This window comes from Ceratotherium simum, chromosome 36 (genome assembly GCF_057802395.1).
Source record: "Ceratotherium simum simum isolate JZ-2026a chromosome 36, ASM5780239v1, whole genome shotgun sequence".
NCBI classification, from domain to species: domain Eukaryota; kingdom Metazoa; phylum Chordata; class Mammalia; order Perissodactyla; family Rhinocerotidae; genus Ceratotherium; species Ceratotherium simum.
Genome location: NC_141935.1, coordinates 5,609,646 through 5,631,368, shown reverse-complemented (window position 1 = coordinate 5,631,368; position 21,723 = coordinate 5,609,646). Strand labels below are relative to the sequence as shown.

At 36.8% G+C, this 21,723-nt stretch overlaps 1 pseudogene; it reads right to left on the bottom strand.

Annotated features, from left to right (window-relative positions):
- Positions 1-17,378, bottom strand: part of LOC101393334 (complement factor H-like) — a 66,966-nt pseudogene extending 49,588 nt beyond the window's left edge.
- Positions 17,379-21,723: the final 4,345 nt, after the last annotated feature.

Genomic DNA, 21,723 nt, shown 5'->3' with positions numbered 1-21,723 from the left:
GGTGTGGAAAATCTTTTATGTAAAGGACCAGATAAAAAGTCCCTGTCACACCAACTCACTTCTGCTGTTGTAGCACAAAAGTAGCCACATGCAATAAATAAACAAACGGGCATTGCTGTGTTCCAACAAAACTTTGTTTGTTAAAAAAAAAAAAGAAACAGGCTGGATTTGACCTAGTCAAATTTAGACTAGAGCCTAAACAGGCTCTAGTGTGCTACCCCTTGACCTAGTCTATCCTAGGTTATAAAGTTCCTTCTCAGTCCTTTCCATCAACTTTGCTGTATCTCAGCAATGGAACCATTTGCAATACTTCTTTTCTAATAAAATATCATGTCTTTTAAATATTTTTGAAATGTTATGTCACCATTTCTGTTGCTGCCATGTTTATCTTGGACTAAAGCCTGTGGAGACATTCAACATTGCCTGAAATCCATTTATATGTCCCTAATTGACCTCCAATTCCATTTCCCAAAGAAAGTGACCCCCAGTCTCCTTATTTTCCTCAAGCCACCTAACACAATTGCCTCTTCATCAACAGGCAATAAGTCCCTGCATTCACAGAAAACAATTGAGAGTAAACGTTGTGGGCGCCCTAGATTTCTCTCCAGCATTCCTTCAACTCAGCTGTATCTGTTCTGGATTTAAAGCCTTTCCTTTAACCCTCAAAGATAAGGTGCTTTTATTTATTTATTTATTTATTTATTTATTTATTTATTTATTTATTTATTTATTTATTTATTTATTTTTTGGCATATTCATTCTAGCTTCTCTAGCCTGTCATTTTCCATGAATCATGAACGATTGTTGACTCCTTCCCTCTCTCTTTGTGTCAACCACTCTCTCTTAAGCTGATATGCAAGCTTCCCCAATGTTAAACTCGTTCTCTCCACCCTGGGTCCAAGTTCAGCTAATGTACATTTCCCCTCCCCTTCACAGCCCACATCCTTAAAATAGCATCTTACACTTGTTGTCTCCTTTCCCACCTCCCATTTATTCTTCAACCCACTGCTATCTGGCTTCTGACATCTAAATTGTGCTGGCACTGCTCTGACAAATGTCACCAATGTCCTCCAATTTCCAAATCCAGAACTCTCTGTAGTCCCCATGTCACAGTGGTTGGTATATATCATGGGCTCCTTAATTGTTTGTTGAACTGAAGACACGGATATTTGACACTGTTGATCACTGACTTCTTGAAGTTCTCCAAAGCCTCACACTCATATTCTCCTTATCTTTGTCTGAACAGCAGTATTTTATTTTACTGATTTCACTTCTAACTGCTCCTCTTCCTCTACTCTACTTAATTTTTAGGCCCTGCTTCCTTCTCAGGTCTCATCTCCTACCACTTTCCTGCTCACTCTCTGTACCTGCAACACGATAGCCTTCTGTCCTGTCTTCATACAGGCCAAGCTCGTTCCTATCCTCTGCACTACCTATTCTTTATTTCTGAATGATTCTGCTCTGGATCTTCCTATTGATTCTTATCACCACCTCGGAAACTTCTTCCTTGGAGACCCTCTAGATATTGTGTGAATAGATATCCAGCCTTTACAGATGGTTGCACATGAGTATTTCTCCTGGATACTGTTGTTTTCCTCTTCACATTCTCCATGATAAAAAGTTACCACCATTATGCTAATCACTTCTTCAGTGTGATCCATATCCATTGATCCAACTGTAGCTTCACACAGACAGGTCCATGTATACAATTCAGAGGCATATCCAACTTATTATACGTCAAACTAAATCATTATCCTTCTCTCCATAGATGCTTTTCCTCCTGTTTTCAACATTTTAACTTGTGACACAAGAACCTCATGACAGAAACATGGAAATTTACCCCACATTATCCTCCTTATCACTCTGATATTCTGTAAAACACCATATTCTAGAAAGTTGTAATTATTGCTTATATATCTCCTACACTCCACACTATACTTCCACTTTGTATGTTCAGTTCCCAGAGGTACGGCAATAGTCTCATTAAATTTATACTCCATTCTGTCAGAACAAGCTTTAAGATCTCTGTTGCTAACATTGCATTTATATTAGCAATGGTTATATTAGAAATAACAGAAATTATATCTGACCGTCTAAACACAAGTTTTAAGTAAAATATGTCTTCAGTGCTTGCTGTTTATTGACATTACCCACAAATGAGCCTTAAATGTGTTCATTTATTTTGTTTTGTTTTTTCTCTCTCTCTTCTCCTGCTATATCTATCATATTTTTATATGCCTATTGCAGTCCAGTTTACACATCTTAGTTTTTACTTCATATTATAACTGAACTTAATACCAATGTTTGAAGTCAAAAGCTATTAGAAAACATGAGTTTCACTAAGAGACTGGCCAAATAATATTGAGAAAATTTTCTTAAATTAATTAAGAGTAAAAGAACTTCTGGTGATTACTTTCAAGCAGTGGAAATAAATCCCTTGACAAATTTTAATTCTCTACTCTCATACTCACTGTTAAAATAAATGATGCTATTAAAATATTGCCAAGGCAGATGCGTCTCTTCAAAATAATAATCTTTGAGATGATTCAAATGTGTGGGGCCACATTTTTTCTACTGTTAGAAACAACCATGAAGCATTTGAAATAAGAATAATAATTCAAGGTTAGCACTCTATTTTGTGAATCAGTAGAAAATTCAGTCTGTACGGGGAACAGATGGATTTAGATCCAAGTTGTCTGTTAGTTAGCAAGTCTTAGTACTTTTAATTATTCCTGTAAATGGCTTATTGTCAGAGACTGTCCCTTATGGGAGATAAAGACCAAAGTTATGACAAATCACCCCCAAATATAACCCTTGACACATACAAATCATAAACCAGATGGAAGAAAATTTAAGTATTTTATCCCAGATTATTTTATTTAAATTTCTTTTATTATTTAGTTCTAAATTTCTTACAGACTTGGAGAAAATAAGATATATAGATTTGGAATTCATCATATCTCAGCAGGCAGATCCTTCCATTGTACCAGGAAAATAATAAGTATTTGTGATACATTAGTGGAGGTACAGAGAGTGGAGTTCCTTTTAACAGAGACTTCTCCACATCTAGTTAATGTAAAACTCATTTCAATAGGATGAAGCATGTTGTAAGAGAGAGTGCATGCTTATCTAATTTGGGGTGAACCTCTCTTTATTTATATTGATCTTTAGTAAACTTTCTTGCAAAATAAAGGACCCAATCCAAGTGCATCCCAATTCTGGCATCTCTCTTCCAAAAGAAAGCAGAACCCTAAAGCATACAGTCTTGAATCTTTAAGTAATGACTTGTGACTGAGAAAATGAAAATGAAATTCTAAAAGGAATATGTTTTATAAATGTGTAATCTTTGGGGGGGAGGTATGTGTAAATGAGTCAAGTTTCAAGAAGTAAGCCTAGGAATTGTAGTAACACATACCAGAAAAACAGAGATTTCCCATTGTTAAAACAAATATTTGCTAAGCAAGAGGGGTTTTTTTTGCTGGTTTTTTTTTTGTTTTGTTTTTTTGTGAGGAAGATCAGCCCTGAGCTAACATTCATGCCAATCCTCCTCTTTTTGCTGAGGAAGACCGGCCCTGAGCTAACATCTATTGCCAGTGCTCCTCCTTTTTTTAAAGAATTAGTGGTTCCTTTCAGTGCCATCGTCACTGTTGATTCATGTTAGACCTGTGGTTAATGATATCTCCATTTTCTTCCACTTATTCCATTGTCAATTGAGGGTTTCCTCGTATGATATTAATATAATTTTCTTTGTAAAGCTAAATGTTGGGCTTTAGAAAATCAATCTAACTGTTTGAGAAGTATATGTACCTGGGAATTAGGAAGACTGTTACAGTCCTGGCTCTGATATAGACTTGTTTTTGGACCTACACTATCTATTTAATGAGCTTTGAAATTTTCTGCTCCTGTTTATGTCTATCTTCAAACTGAGATATTCATACCTATTGATCTCAAAATGGACCCTGTACACATAAAATTGTATGATATATTGTCTTTATAATAGTTAATTCCTATAAATATTAACACTCCATTATGAGAAAAAAATAAACTTCTTAATTATAAGGAGCATACAAATTAAAACAATTGATTAAATATACAGCAAAAGATACAGAAAAGAAATATAACATTACCTTTACATGAAGGAACTGGAGTCCACCCAAATGTAGTGCATGCAGCATCCCCCCTTTCACTGTATTCAAAACTCTTATTACATTTATACTGAAATTGTTCATTTTCTTTATAAGTTATCTTCTGAGATATAGAATATCCATTTAAAATTTCTGGTACTTGCAGGAAATTTATAAATGGAAATTAAATTCCAAAGTATTTGTTATATATTAAAGGATTGTGGCCCAGACATAGTTATATAAAGACACAAATTTTGTTTTCCTTAGGTAAATCAGGCAACCAAACAAAAGTTCTGTTTTGACTTGAATGCTTGATGATTAATTTATCTATTGTTCTCAACATTCATTTTTGAAGGAAGTTAATATTCTGATTAAAATTATGTTGTGAATTTTATTTGGTTTGAGGATAAATAGTTGTCCTGATTATAAAAAACAGTGGCCAATAACATTCATCAACTGTCTACAAAAAATTAAATATAGATATATGCTGATTATGATAAATATTTTCGCTGAGTGACCAGCAAAAATTACATATTTTCTACTTACTGATAAAAGAGTAATTGTGGACAAAACATTTTGTTAAAGAAATTAATTTAACCCATTGTTATTATATCTCCAACAAGTACCTGGCCTTCTGCTTTTGTGGTTTCACCATCCATCCAAGGTTTGTGTAAAAAAAAAAAACTGGGGGACCGGCCCTGTGACTTAGTGGTTAAGTGCGTGCGCTCCACTACTGGCGGCCCGGGTCCGGATCCTGGGCACGCACCAATGCACCGCTTCTCTGGCCATGCTGAGGCAGCGTCCCACGTACAGCAACTAGAAGGATGTGCAACTATGACATACAACTATCTACTGGGGCTTTGGGGGATAAAAAGGAGGAGGATTGGCAATAGATGTTTGCTCAGGGCCGGTCTTCCTCAGCAAAAAGAGGAGGAGGATTAGCATGGATGTTAGCTCAGGGCTGGTATCCCTCACAAAAAAAAAAAAAAAAAAAAAAAAAAAAAAAAAACTGGCCATCATCTTTGATACCATCATCTCTCAGACATTTTTCCCTGGAATTAAACCAACAATAACAAATTTCCCCGATCCTATTTTCCCACCTTTCTAATATGTTTTCTTACTTGTAACTTAATGACTTTTTTCTTGTCACTTCATTGATCCACTTAAAATCCTTCATTGAGGCCCAGTTCAGTTTGAATACAAGCCAAATTCTTCAGCATGGTGTATGGAGCACTTCACAACCTTGTACCAGCTGATCTTCAAATCAGCACTGTCTTATCCCCCACCTGCATCCTAGACAAGGGCCCCTGAGAACAATGGGAACAGGGGAGCTAGATGCTCAGTGAAGCCTCACTGCATTTGCACCTTCTTCTCCATGAGATTCCTCTGACCGGTATGTTTTTCCCCTCCTCAACTTCATCTAAAAAATCCTCATTCTTCCTTTCAGACTTATATTATGCATTAGTCATTCCAGGAAGGTTTCAGTAACCACAAAAATTTAGTTGTAAGAAGAAAACTGCACCCATGAATTTCTAGAGTATTCAGTATTTGCTATGCTGAATATAAATATGTTTATCATTATCAACTCAAAGAACTAGTTTTGTTAGGAAGAATTCTTAAGAAGAGGAATGCTTTTCTCTGCATCTTATTGTAGGATAGACTCAGCTAAGAAAGTATAAATAATTTGGATATTTTAGATAATGTGAAAAAATATGGCAGAAATATCTGCCCAACAAATGTAGGTAAAACAAAGTATGGGTCTTTTAAACAAGTTGACCGGAATGTTTCATTACAAAAGCCAAAATCATCAGATTGGTCATGACGCGCAGGTCAGCAGTATTACAACTAAAGGAAAGGAATATAATTGTAGAGACAGAAAACAAATCAGTGAACAATGTGCTAGAATTAATGCTCTGAAAATTATTTGTTCACTTATTTATTTATTTACTCAGCAATTTCTGGTGATCTCAGAAATATAAATTGAAATTTATTGTCATTCCACTGGAAACTAGGAATTTATTGAGAGTCACATCAGCATCATGATGGCGTGAGTTGTTTGCTTTGTCTCTCCCCTCTAAGTTACAACTAAATGGACATCCATTAACCAACAGAGGATTCCCTACACAGCACAACAGGACCTCTGAGAGATCCATGCAACCATACACCTGAAGGTGGGTGGACTGGACCCCCAGGAAGCAGTGAAATGATGGAAGCAGCCCCTTCTCCCTTCCTGGTGGCAGCAATCCAGGTTGTGGATCCTCACACAGCTACCAGCATGACTGTGAGTGGATGTGGGGCAGCCTGGCCTGCATGTGAATGCTTGCGAAGCAGTAGCACAGCATGTGGGAGCAGCACCATGCTGTGGCAGCCCCACCCACATGAATGCTCACCACTAAATGGCAGCAGTTCAGCCCTTCAGCCTAGGCAAATGCACCCCACCCAAGCAGTGGCCCTGCCCACATGAGCATGATCCTGTGCCGAATGTGACACACTGAGAGGTAGCCTGGCCTGCACAAAGGTGCCCTGCTGAGCAGCTGTGGCTGGCCCACATGAATGCAGAGCAGCCTAATGGGCACAATTATGAGAAGGTGGGGCAAGAACAGAAAACAGCCGCTGCCCCACCCCCAGCAGTGGCAGGTTGAATCTGTGACCAGAAGCAACAGGAACCATGGCAGAACAAGTAACCCAGCTCCCAATGGTGGCAACCCAGACATCAGCTCCACCAGCAGCGGGGGCTGTATACAAGTCCTTGGGTTCCAAGGCCCCTGCCAATGACAGTGACACTCATTAACCCAGCATCCTTGGCAGCAGTGCAAGCAGCATGTCAAGACAACCCAGGAAGAGTAGCGCAGGTGTTGCATGGGACAGCAGCATCTGAGCCCACAGAGACTCAGGTGACCAGAACTAAAGTAAACAAAGCCATACCCAAATAAAAAAAGGTGATTACTACCACAAATGTGCCAGCAGAGGATCATTTCATCAAACACCATGAAGAACTACAGTAACACTGCAGAACAGAATGAAAATTACAACTCTCCAGAAACCAAACCTGAAGGCACAGAAGATTACAACCTAAATGATACAGAATTCAAAATACCTATCATAAAGAATCTCAATGAGTTACAAGAAAACTCAGAGAGACAGTTCAATGAGTTCAGGAACAAAATTAATAAACAGAAGGAATACTTCACCAAACAGACTGAAGCCCTGAAAAACAATCAAACAAAAATTCTGGATATGAAGAACACAATTAATGACATAAAAAATAATGTAGAAAGCATAAAAAATAGAACAAACTTTATGGATGAGAGAATTAGTGACCTGGAAAATAGAAACCTAGAAATGCTTCAGGTGGAGGAGGAGAGAGAACTAAGATTTTTAAAAAATGAAGAAATTCTTCAAGAAATATCTGACACAATTAGGAAAAGTAGCATAAAGCTTATAGGTCTCCCAGAGGAAGAATTGAGGGAGAAAGGAGCAGAAAGCTTGTTCAACAAAATAATAGCTGAATACTTCCCAAACCTGGGGAAGAAACTGGACATAGAAGTACATGAAACCAATAGAACTCAGAGTTACATCAATGCAAAAAGACCTTCTCCAAGGCATATAAAACTAAAACTATCAAAAGTCAATGACAAAGAAAAAATATTAAGGGCAGCAAGAGAGAAAAAAATAAGCTACAAAGGAACCCCCATCAGGCTTTCAGCAGATTTCTCAGCAGAGACCTTACAGGCTAGGAGAGTATGGAATGATATATTCAAAATACTGGAAAACAAAAACCATCAGCCAAGAGGAGGGGCATCAGCAATGTGGTGGAGTGAACTGTTCCCTGTGTCTCTCCCCCTTTGAACTACAACTAAAAGGACATTCATTGATTAGCAGAGGATACCCACACAGCACACTAGGACACCTGAGAGGCCCGAGCAGGTGTATATCTGAATTTGGATGGACTACCCCCTGCCCAGGAGGTGGTGGAGATAGGTGAGCACCCTCTGGACTGCAGGCAGCCCAAGGCATGTGTGCGACTACTTTCCTGGCTGGAGCGATCATAGCACAGCTGGGCCCCAAGGGTGGGAGCATGCCTCAAGCGCAACTGTGGAAACAGGTGATGGCAGCCCTGAGCCCCCATGTGATCACTTCCCATCTAGTAGGGGAGCCCTCAAGGCCACTACGATCCCAAGGAGTGACCCAGGCTCAGACAGTCACAACTGACAGGGATCATGGCAGTGGGCTCAGACTACACAGCTCCTGCCCCCCCCCCAAGTGGCAGCAGGTGGAACCTGCATCCAGAAACTATCACTATGTGCCAGCACAAATCCACTCCATCAAATGGTATAAAAAAGTACATTAGTACTCCAGACCAGAAGGAAAAAGACAAAAACCCAGAAATCAATCCTGAAGGCATGGAAATCTACAATCTAAATGACAAAATATTCAAGACAGCCATCATAAGAAAACTCAACAACCTACAAGAGAATTCTGAAAGACAGTTCAATGAAATCAGGAACCAAATTACTGAACAGAGGGAATTCTTCACAAAAGAGATTGAAACTATAAGAAAAACCAAACAGAATTGTTAGAGATCAAAAACACAATGGATGAGATAAAGAGAAATCTGGAATCCTTAAACAACAGGGCTGATAATATGGAGGACAGAATTAGCAATCTGGAGGATAGGAACACCCAAAGGCTTCAGATGGAGGAGGAGAGAGAACTTAGACTAAAAAGAAATGAAGAAATTCTCTGAGAAATATCTGACTCAATTAGGAAATGCAACATAAGGATTATAGGTATTCCAGAGGGAGAAGAGAGAGAGAAAGGAGCAGAGAGCTTGTTCAAATAAATAATAACTGAGAACTTCCCAAACCTGGAGACAGAGCTGGAATTACGTGTACTAGAAGCCAATAGGACTCCTAATTGCATCAAAGTAAAAACACCTTCTCCAAGACATATATTAGTAAAGCTGACAAAAGTCAACAATAAAGAAAAAATATTAAGGGTAGGAAGGCAGAAGAGAATAACCTATAAAGGAAGCCCTATCAGGCTTTCAGTGGATTTTTCAGCATCAACCTTACAGGCTAGGAGAGAGTGGAATGATATATTCAAAATTTTGAAAGACAAAAACTTTCAGCCAGGAATACTATATCCAGCAAAAATATCCTTCAGATATGATGGAGAAATAAAAACTTTCCCAGATAAACAAAAGCTGAGGAGGTCATTGCCACAAGACCCCCACACACACAAGATTTGATCGAGAAAGCCCTCATACCTGAAAAAAAAAAAGAAATAAAGGGTTTACAAAACCTTGAGCAAGCAGATAAATAGGCAGGAAAAATCAGAAATTGCAACATTCTATCAGACAGATTAGGAAACACTTAATTATAACTCTAAAGATAAAGGAAGAGAAAACACCAAAAATAAATATTATCACTTCATTTTAACCACAAATTTACAACACATAATGGAATAAGTTGTGACAACAACTTAGAAGGGGAAGAGGAAAGAGATGAAACCCGCTTAGACTAGGGGAACAAGAGGCTATCAGGGAATGGACTATCTCATCTACGAGATCTTTTATACAAACCACACAGTAACCACTAAACAAAAAATCAGAACAAAGACACAAATGATAAATAAAGAGAAAACTGAGAAAACCATCATAGAGAGCCACGAAACTGAATTAGCAGTCCAAAATACATGGGACGAGAAACAGGGGAAATACATAACAACTGAAAAACAAGAGATAAAATGGCAGCATTAAGCCTTCATATATCAATAATCACTCTAAATGTAAATGGATTGAATTCCCCAAGCAAAAGACACAGAGTGGTTGGATGAATTAAAAAACAAGACCCAACAATTTGCTGCCTCCAGGAAACACATCTTAGCTCTAAAGACAAACACAGGCTCAGATTGAGGGATGGAAGATGATACTCCAAGCTAATGGCAAACAAAAGAAAGCAGATGTTGCCAAACTTATATCAGACAAAGTAGACTTCAAGATAAAACAGGTAATGAGAGACAAAGAGGGGCAATATATAATGATAAAAGGGACACTCCACAAAGAAGACATAGTACTTATAAATATGTATGCACCCAACACAGGAGTACCAAAGTACATAAAGCAACTATTAACAAACCTAAAAGGAGATATCAACAACAAAACAATAATAGTAGGGGAGCTTAACACCTCACTTGCATCAGTGGATAGATCATCCAGACAGAAAATCAATAAGGAAATAGTGGACTTAAATGAAAAACTAAACCAGATGGACTTAATAGATATATAGAGAGCACTCCATCCAAAAAAAAACAGATTACACATTCTTCTCAAGCGTGGATAGAACAAACTCAAGGATAGACCATATGTTGGAAAACAAAGCAAAACTCTATAAATTTAAGAAGATTGAAATCATAACAAGCATCTTTTCAGACCATAATGCTATGAAACTGAAATCAACTACAAGAAAAAAGCTGGGAAAGTGACAAAGAGTGGAGACTAAAGAACATGCCACTGAACAACCAATGGATCATTGAAGAAATTAAAGGCGAAATCAAAGAATATCTAGCTACAAATGAAAATGAAAACACACCATAACAACTCATATGGGATACAGCAAAAGCAGTCCTGAGAGGGAAATTCATAGCAATACAGGCCCACCTTAACAAACAAGAAAAATCCCAAATAAGCACTCTTAAACTACACCTAACAGAATTAGAAAAATAAGAACAAACAAAGCCCAAAGTCAGCAGAAGGAGGGAAATAATAAAAATTAGAGCAGAAATAAATGAAATTGAAACCAAAAAAAAAACAGGAGAAAGGATCAATGAAACAAAAAGCTGATTCTTTGAGAAGATAAACAAAACAAAAAACAAATCCTTAGCCAGACTCACCAAGAAGAAAAGAGAGAAGGCTCAAGTAAATAAAATTAGAAGTGAAAGAGGAGAAATCACAATGGATACCACAGAAATACAAAGGATTATAAGAGAATACTATGAAAAACTATATTCCAACAAATTGGACAATCTAGAAGAAATGGATAAATTCTTAGACCCATACAACCTCCCAAAACCGAATCAAGAAGAAATAGAGAACCTGAATAGACCAATCACAAGTAAAGAGATTGAAACAGTAATCAAAAATCTCCCAAAAAATAAAAGTCCAGGACCAGATGGCTTCTCTGGAGAATTTTACCAACCATTTAAAGAAGATTAAATACCTATCTTTCCCAAACTATTCAAAAAAATAGAGGAAGATGGAACACTTCCTAACACATTCTATGAGGCCAACATCACCCTGATACCAAAGCCAGACAAGGTAGAAGGAAAATTACAGGCCAATATCGCTGATGAACATAGACGCAAAAATCTTCAACAAAATGTTGGCAAACAAACTACAGCAGTACATTAGAAAGATCATACACCATGATCAAGTGGGATTTATAGCAGCGACACAGGGATGGTTCAACATCTGCAAATCAGTCAATGTGATACACCGTATTAACAAAATGAGGAATAAAAACCACATGATCATCTCAATAGATGCATAGAAAGCATTTGACAAGATCCAACATCCATTTATAATAAAATCTCTCAACAAAGTGGGTACAGAAAGAAAGTACCTCAACATGATAAAGGCCATATATGACAAACCCACAGCCAACATCATACTCAATGGGGAAAAACTGAAAGCCATCCCTCTGAGAACAGGAACAAGACAAGAGTGCTCACTCTCACCACTGTTATTCAACATAGTGCTGGAAGTTCTGGCCAGAGCAATTAGGCAAGAAAAAGGAATAAAAGGAATCCAAATAGGCAATGAAGAACTGAAACTCTCGCTGTTTGCAGATGACATAATTTTTTTCTTTGTTTATTGCAGTAACATTGGTTTATAAAATTGTATAAATTTCAGGTGTACATCATTATACTCCTATTTCTGCATAGATTGCATCATGTTCACCACCCAAATACTAATTACAACCCATCACATGATTTTATATATAGAAAACCCTAAAGAATCCATCAGAAAACTATTAGAAGTAATCAACAATTACAGCAAAGTAGCAGGGTACAAAATCAACTTACAAAAATCAGTTGCATTTCTATACTCTAATGAAGAACTAACAGAAAGAGAACTCAAGAATACAATCCTATTTACAATCGCAACAAAAAGAATAAAATATCCAGGAAGAAATTTAATTAAGGAGGTGAAAGACCTATGCAATGAAAACTATAAGACATTATTGAAAAAAATCAATGATGACATAGAGAAATGGAAAGATATCCCATGCACATGGATTGGAAGACTAAACATAGTTAAAATGTCCAGACTACCTAAAGCAATCTACAGATTCAATGCAATCCCAATCAGAATCCCAATGACATTCTTTACAGAAATAGAACAAAGAATCCTAAAATTCATATGGGGCAACAAAAGACCCCAAATAGCTAAAGCAATCCTGAGAAAAAAGAACAAAGCTGGAGGCATCACAATCCCTGACTTCAAAGCATACTACAAAGCAATAGAAATCAAAACAACATGGTAGTGGTACAAAAACAGACACACCGATCAATGGAACGGAACTGAAACCCCAGAAATAAAACCTCACATCTACAGGCAGCTAATCTTTGACAAAGGAACAAAGACCATACCATGGAGAAAGGAAAGTCTCTTCTATAAATGCCGCTGGGAAAACTGGACAGCCACTTACAAAAGAATGAAAGTAGACCATCTGCTTTTGCCATACACAAAAATTAACTCAAAATGGATCAAAGACCTCAAGGTGATACCTGAAACTATAAAACTCCTGGAAGAAAATGTAGGCAGTACACTATTTGTCATTGGTCATAAAGGGATCTCCTCAAATTCTATGTCTCCTCGACAAGGGAAACAAAAGAAAAAATTAACAAGTGGGACTTCATCAGACTAAAGAGCTTCTTCAAGGCAAAGGAAACCATGATCAAAATGAAAAGACAACCCCCAGCTGGGAGAAAATATTTGCAAACCATATATCCAACAAGCAGTTAATCTCCATAATATATAGAGAACTCACACATCTAAACAACAAAAAAACAAATAACCTGATCAAAAAATGGGCAGAAGATATGAATAGACATTTTTCCACGGAAGATATACAGATGGCCAATAAGCATATGAAAAGAAGTTAAACATCACTAATCATCAGGGAAATGCGAATCAAAACTACACTAAGATATCACCTTACACCCATAAGAATGGCTATAATCACCAAGACAAAAAATAACAAATGTTGGAGAGGAAGTGGAGAAAAGGGAACCCTCATTCACTGCTGGTGGGAGTGCAAACTGGTGCAGCCTCTATGGAAAACAGTATGGAGATTCCTCAAAAAATTAAAAATAGAAATACCTTATGATCCAGCTATCCCACTTTGGTTATTTATCCAAAGAACTTGAAATCAACAATCCAAAGAGGCTTATGCACCCCTATGTTCATTATATCATTATTCACTATAGCCAAGATGTGGAAGAAACCCAAGTGTCCACCAACAGATGATTGGATAAAGAAGATGTGGTATATATATACAATGGAATACTACTCAGCCATAAAAAAAAGACAAAATCGTCCCATTTGCAACAACATGGATGGACCAGGATGGTATTATGTTAAGTGAAATAAGCCAGACAGAAAATGACAAAAGCTGTATGACTTCACTCATGTGTGGAAGATAAACTAACACATGGACAGAGAGAACAGTTTTGTGGTTACCAAGTCAAAGGAGTTGGGGGGTGGGCACAAGGGGTGAAGGGGTGCATTTTTATGGTGACTGACAAATAATAATGTACAACTGGAATCTCACAATGTTATAAACTATTATGACATCAATAAAAAAATTTTTTTAAAAACCTATCAACCAAGAATACCCTATCCAGTGAAATTATCCTTCAGATATGACAAAGAAATAAAAGCTTTCCCAGATAAACAAAAGCTGAGGGAGTTCAATGCCACTAGACCTGCCTTGCAAGAAATGATAAAGGGAGACCTCCTACCTGAAACAAAAAGGCAAAAGTTTACAAAGCTCTGAGCAAAGACATAAATAGACAGACAAAATCAGAAATTACAGTTCTCTATCAGAATAGGTTAGCAAACAATTATAACACAAAAGATAAAGGGAAATCAGGCATCAAAAATAACTATAAACTGGGCCAGCCCTGGTGGCCTAGTGGTTAAGTTCGGTGCATTCTACATCAGCAGCTTAGGTTCGGTTCCTGGGTGCAGACCTACATCACTCATCTATCAGTGGCCATGCTGTGGTGGCAGCTCATGTACAAAAAAAAAAAAGCAAGATTGGCAGCAGATGTTAGCTCAGGGTGAATCTTCCTCAGCAAAAAAAAATAATAATAACTAAAATGGACTACCTCATCTATGAGATCTTTTATACAAACCTCATGGTAACCACAAAACAAAAAATCAGAGCAGAGTTATGAATCATAAATAAAGAGAAAAGTGAGAAAGCCATCACAGAAAACCACCAAACTGAAGTGGCAATCAGAAATACAAGGGAAAAGAAACAACGGAAATATAGAACAACCAGAAAACAAGAGATAAAATGGAAGTATTAAGCCCTCGTGTATCAATAATCACTCTACATGTAAATGGATTGAATTCACAAATCAAAAGACAAAGAGTGACTGGATGGATTAAAAAACAAGACCCAACAGTATGCTGCCTCCAAGAAACACATCTCAGCTCTAAAGACAAACATCAGCTCAGAGTGAAGGAAGCAAACGGCAAGCAAAAGAAAGCAGGTGTAGCCATACTTATATCAGACAAAGCAGACTTCAAGATAAAAAAGTTAATGAGAGACAAAGATGGACATTGTATAATGATAAAAGGGATAGTCCATGAGAAGACACAACACTTAACAATATATATTCACCTAACACAGGAGCACCAAAGTAGATAAAGCAACTGTTAACAGACCCAAACAGAGAAACTGGCAGCAACACAATAATAGTAGGGGACTAAAACACCCCACTTACATCAATGGATAGATCATCCAGACAGAAAGTCAACAAGGTGGAAATAGAACAAAGAATCCTAAAATTTATACAGAACAACAAAAGACCCTGAATAGCCAAAGCAATCCTGAAAAAAAGAACAAAGCTGGAGGTATCACACTCCCTTATTTCAAAATATACTACAAAGATATAGTAATCAAAACAGCATGGTACTGGCAGAAAAACAGACACACAGATCAGTGGAACAGAATAGAGATCCCAGAAATAAACCCACACGTCTGTGGACAGCCAATCTTTGACAAAGGAGCCAAGAACATACAATGGAGAAAGGAAAGTATCTTCAATAAATGGTGTTGGAAAACTGGACAGCCACGTGCTAAAAAATGAAAGAAGACCATTATCTTACACCATACACAAAACTTGACTAAAAACAGACTAAAGATTTGAAGGTAAGACCTGAAACCATAAAACTCCTAGAAGAAAATATAGGCAGTAGACTCTTTGACATCAATCTTAGCAGTATCTTTTCAAATACTGTGTCTACTGAGGCAAGGGAAACAAAAGAAAAAATAAACAAGTGGAACTACATCAGACTAAAAATCTTCTGCAAGGCAAAGGAAACCATGAACAAAATGAAAAGACAACCTACCAACTAGGAGAAAATATTTATAAATCATATATCCAACAAGGGGTTAATTTCCAAAGTATATTAAGAACTCATACAACTCAACCTCAAAAAAACAAACAACCTGATCAAAAAAATGGGCAGAGGTTATGGACAGACATTTCTCCAAAGAAGATATACAGATAGCCAACAAGCACAGGAAAAGATGTTCAACATAGCTAATTATTAGGGAAATGCAAATGGAAACTACAATGAGATATCACCTCACACTTGTCAGAATGGCTATAGTTATTAAGACAAGAAATAGTGTTAGAGAGGATGTGGAGAAAAGGGAACACTCACTGCTGGTGGGAATGCAAACTGGTGCAGCCACTATGGAAAACAGCATGGAGATTCCTCAAAAAATTCAAAATAGAAATACCATATTACCCAGCTATCCCACTACTGGATATTTATCCAAAGAACACAAAAACATGAATGCGTAAAGATATATGCACCCCTATGTTCATTGCAGCATTATTCACAATAGCCAAGATGTAGAAGCTACCCAAGTGTCCCTCAACTGATGGGTAGACAAAGAAGATGTGATATATGTATACAGTGGAATATTACGCAGCCATAAAAAGAGACAAAATCATGCCATGAGTGACAACATGGATGGACCTTGAGGGTATTATGCTAATTGAAATAAGCCAGACAGAGAAAGACTAATACCATATGGTTTCACTCATATGTGGAAGATAAACACATAGATAAAGAGAACAGATTAGTGGTTACCAGAGGAGAAGGGGATGAGGGAGGCCAAAAGTGGTAAAGAGGCACATGTGTATGGTGACAGATAAAAACTAGACTATTGGTGGTGAGCACAATGCAGTCTATACAGAAACTTATATATAATAACGTACACCTGAAATTTACACAATGTTATATGCCAATATGACCAAAATAAAATAATTTTTTAAAGTTACAGAAAAACAAAAAAGAATAAATTCTATTTGTTGAAATAGATATTCCTTTTTATCTGCTGCTAATTTTGTTGAAGTATTAAATTGATTGTGATGTTAATGACTTTTAACATTTAAGATATAATTGAAATATAGTAAACTGCGTATATTTGAAATGACTGATTTAATGAGTTTTCACATGTGAATCCATAAAACAATCACCATATGCAAGATTATGAAGATGTCCATCTCTCCCAAAGGTTTCCTTATATTAAAAATAAGAAACCTCCATACATTTTGAAGTCAGATTCTAGTTTTTCTTGTGACATATTTCCTAAATTTGTGTGAGCATAGTCACATATCTCCATAAACATTGAGACTTCTTTCTCTGTGGAACTCAGGAAACAGAGACAACATAATTTATTTTATTTTCCCCTTAGATGAATATGAGATAATTTTTCTATAAAGTTATTCTCTATTATGATGTCACAATACAGACTGTCCCTACTAGTTGATTAAATTTTTTTAAAAAAGACCCATGAAAGTAGCTATGACATGACATTACATTTAAGAAGGAAGCTGAGAATTCAGATCTGTTTTCAACTTACCTTGTCCATGAGCACAGGAAACCCAGACGGTGAGCGTGACATTGATTAGTAACAGCACGTTGGATATTCCCAATGGCATAATAATACAAATATTCCACTTGTGCTGTTTGGGGTTTTAAATCTGCTTCATTAGCAGTTATTAAGTGTGAATCTGAATTTACAGGCACTAACATGAAGCAGGTTAATTCAGGTCACTTAGCAAATACCAAAGTTCAAAGAGCTTTGCAAAATCTGTCAAGTCAATATAGTGGTTTCACAATAATTTCTTGAATTAATTCCCTGATATGTTTGTAGAACTTTCTTTAGGAACTGTAATAGCCTGGCTCCAAAAGTGATATAAAACATTCTCACCATTTTCCTTACCCATTGTTACTGGAGCAAAGTGAGTCTGCTCCTTGACAATTTAACCAAACTGCACCAGAAGTACTTGTCACACAAAGCATAATTTTATTTTCAGCATGCTGCAAACAAAATGGAGACCATAGGAAATAATTTCACAAAGCTATGACTCCCTGAACAAGGAAAGTGGGTACCTTTTATTTAAGGTAGAGAATGAATATTCAGCAGAGAAGTGTTGTCATTCCACGTAGAGGCAGGCATAGGCTGGCACATGCACAGTTCGGATACACACCTCCACATACAATGCATGTTATGTTAACAGGACTTCAGCTCCTCCCAGGTCAGTGTTTCTAGTATTATAATAAAGCAAAGGGTACTTTTGTACACTTTTCCATTCTTCTGCACAGGCCTCATTCCTGCAGTGTGGTTTGGACTGGTCTAAGCTGGTTCAAGCCAGTGGGTAGCTGTTCATCCTCCTGAAAAACAACTTTGAGGAACTGTTGAATGCTGATGGCACTTGTTAAGCAGCTCTTTACGCAACTTAACCAACAAGTGACTCTTTAAGCCTAAGTAACTCTTTAAGCAACTCAAGTTGCTGGTGATAGTACCACGAGGGCTTACAATGACAAGACTCGTCAAAAACAGCAGTGCTGTGGTGAACACACAAGGAGCCTCCCTGAGAGGCAGGGTTGCTCTTCAGGCAGGGGCGGCAAAGGAGTGGTCAATCCTAGGTTGTGGCGTCAAGGACTCTCTGTCCTGGGGCACGTCCCTCCTTCACCAGGGGAGGCATAGTAGCTGTCAAGGTAGCTGATATGTCTTGGGGAACATGAATTCATGAGAAAAAAGTAATAGGAAATGTGAAGCTCTCAATCACAATAAAAGAAAGGCAATGAACTAGACAATCAATACCACATGGAGGACAATTAGTGGAACAGATCGATTGAGAAATTAAAATTTGCATGATGAATATCCTTAAATAGACATGGAAAGATACTGGGAATATAGAGCAGGAGTAAATGGCTCCAAAGAAGAAACAAGTACAAATACTGAGTATGGAAATACACTACTTGATGTAAATGACCCGTTAAATGTGGAAAATAGCAGAACGGTTGTAGTGAAATCTCATTGGTACACTAGAATATAAAAATTCCAACTTTATGACCTTAGGGCCTCCATGTTGTACAATTATGAAGGCACCATTCACATTGTGTGATTTGGGGGCTGGGAGGTGGGAAACAGAAACTACAAGGCAAAAGTTGATAAATTTAATTACATCACAATTAAGGATTTCTTTTCAGTGAAAAGCTTTGCTGACAAAACATGCAGAACATTTTAGAAGAAGGAATTTACAAAGTCAAAAATCAACAAGAAGTTAAAATGTATACTCTACAAAGAGCTCCCACAAATCATCTATAAAAAGGCATAAAGGAAAGGAAAATGCTAATCAGATGTAAATCGGGAAATCAAGGAAAAGAATTGACCCAATCGTCCCACATGTGAGTACATACAGACCAAAGAAATTCTCAGAGAAATAAGGGGATTATCTGACAGCACTCATTTCAGAATTGTTTGTGGTTAGGAGGAAATTAGAGATAACTCTGTGTCCACCTTTAGAAGGGTAGATAAACGAAATATATGAAACCCTATGCAGCAGTTAAAAGCAACAAAATAGATTCAGTAAATGGAAATATATTTAAACAGTAGCAATGAGATAAAATGTATGGTAAGCTTTCATTTATTTGAATGTAAAACACATACATAAAACAAGATAGTTTACAAAGATATTTACATATTTAAGAATATATTAAACACATTATAGTGGGTCCCAGTTTGGCAGTAGAGGAAATGGAATCCAAGGTGAGAGACAAAAGTGGGAAATATATAAATAAAGCAAAAGTGACACCTTTCATAGGCCAATGATGATCCCATGCTATGAAACGAAAAGGATAATTACCTCAATCCTTGCCCCTAAGGTTCCCTATGTGGGTTGGGAAAAGCATGAGGATATGAGATCATGGTTCCTGTCTTCAGGCAGCAACCATTTTTTGGTTTATGTGAAATATGATGATAATCATATAATAATTAGAAAATTAGCAAGAATATTGCAATGTCTTCATGGGATAGGTAATAGACAATTACATCAGCTGGTTTTTCCTTTTTTAGACAGAAGAAATAAAACCAAAGGAAACTATTGATGCAAAAATTATCTTATTGTAGAATTAAATATGTAAAGGAAAATGAATTATATTTATTTCACTTTCATAATTTTAATTGTAGACCGTTTTTTGGTAGAAAATTTGTGGTAAACTATTCAACCAAAAGATAATGATAATCCATAGGATGTTTTATTTCCACAAATCCCCTATGGCGTTTGTTTTAGAAAAGCCTTATTGCTGTGATTTCTTACTTTGTATATACTCTTATGCTGACTCTTAATGACCTGCTTGGTTTTCTATCCCTACAGCCTAATAACACTGATAACTGTTTCTGAATAACCCACACCTGTGCACTGCCCCCTCACTCTCACACTCATCTCATCCATAGGCAGTCTGGCTGTTAAGATTTCCAATAGTCAGGGAGTCCACATTATTGTTTGTCTGGACAGTCCTGATTTACATCTGTTGTCTCACATAATTATTAATAGAGCCCCCTTCACTCTCAAAAGCATCCTTGTTTGCATAATCAATTATATGGCCCTCCTACCAATCACTACTTAGTGACTTCTTCAAAGTGTTGAGAGTCGAAAATCTTGCTGATGATTTATGGTTATTTCTTTTTCAAATTTCCCACATTAAGCTCTTACTCTAGGAACAAAGAATTAAAACTGTATAAGCTTTGTCGGTGTTAGGAATGGCTTTTAGCAGGAAATTAGAACAAGGTTAACATGCCACTTCTAAATGGTGGTGCTGTTAGCCTGAAAACCCTTTAGAGTATTTAGATGCTGGTCTCTTATCCCCCCAAATCTACCAAAACAAAGGGTTTTTATCTTGTTTTGTTTTTCTAAGTTATGTTACTATAAGAATAGTTTACTAGTTTTACCCAAAGGGAAAAATCTGTCTAAATATTATAACAAATTATATGTATGAGAAGTATGTTTTATATAAAATTGGTATGCCAAAATGAAAGAGCATATTAAAAACTCAAGTCAAATGAATGTTAGAATTTCCCTTTATGTTTTTTAGAGAATAATATTAATAATTAATTTTGCCTTCTGCATAGAGTTCTCCTGAGATCATTAATAAGATGATAAATGCCAAGTCTTTCGACCTTATCTTCAATGGTGTGCTTAATAAGGATTTTAACATTTCTAAAACAGTAGGGACTCCTCGTTAAGTACGCAATACTTCTCTTAAAGAAAAAGTTAATTATTTACATCTGGCTAAGTCCCTTTGTAGCAGGCCTTACTTTCGTTTAAAATATTTTTGAATAATGCTAAAATAACACAACTATGTTCATTTACAGTACTTTTCATGCCAGAGTCCAATAAGAACATGATAACCAGTAAGAGCCACAATAGCAGAGCAGAATAAATACTTAACTCAGACTGCATAAAAATCAGAGTGAATTTTCAACATTAATTCCCAACGGTAAGTCCATAGAGTAAAGTTTACTTGTGGCCATTGGTTTCTTTATCACTGTTGATCAAATGAGGAGATGAACTTAGGATCACGAGGTCATGAATACCTGATGTTAAAATGGAGTGTTGTCCAGATCGCACTGCTTATAGAGAAAAATGACCTTAACTGTCTCATGCGAAGATAGGATAACATTATTGATAGTCGTGTGTAACATTTAAAGAGTTTATATCCTGTGGCAGGTGATGAGAAGGGCGCTGTGCTGTCTTATCACTCATTTATGAGAAATGTTGTGAGTGTTTACTATGTACCGGCTCATGTTCTAGTCTTGGGTACATAGCAGTGAAAACATAGATTAAATTTACTGCCCTCATGGAGTTTACATTCTATGGGTTTTAAACTACAAAGTAACACTATGAGGTGGGAGCTATTATTATTTCAATTTTGTAACTTTTTATTAAAATACAGCATATTGAGAAAAAAGTACATGTACCATAAGTGCACAGACCA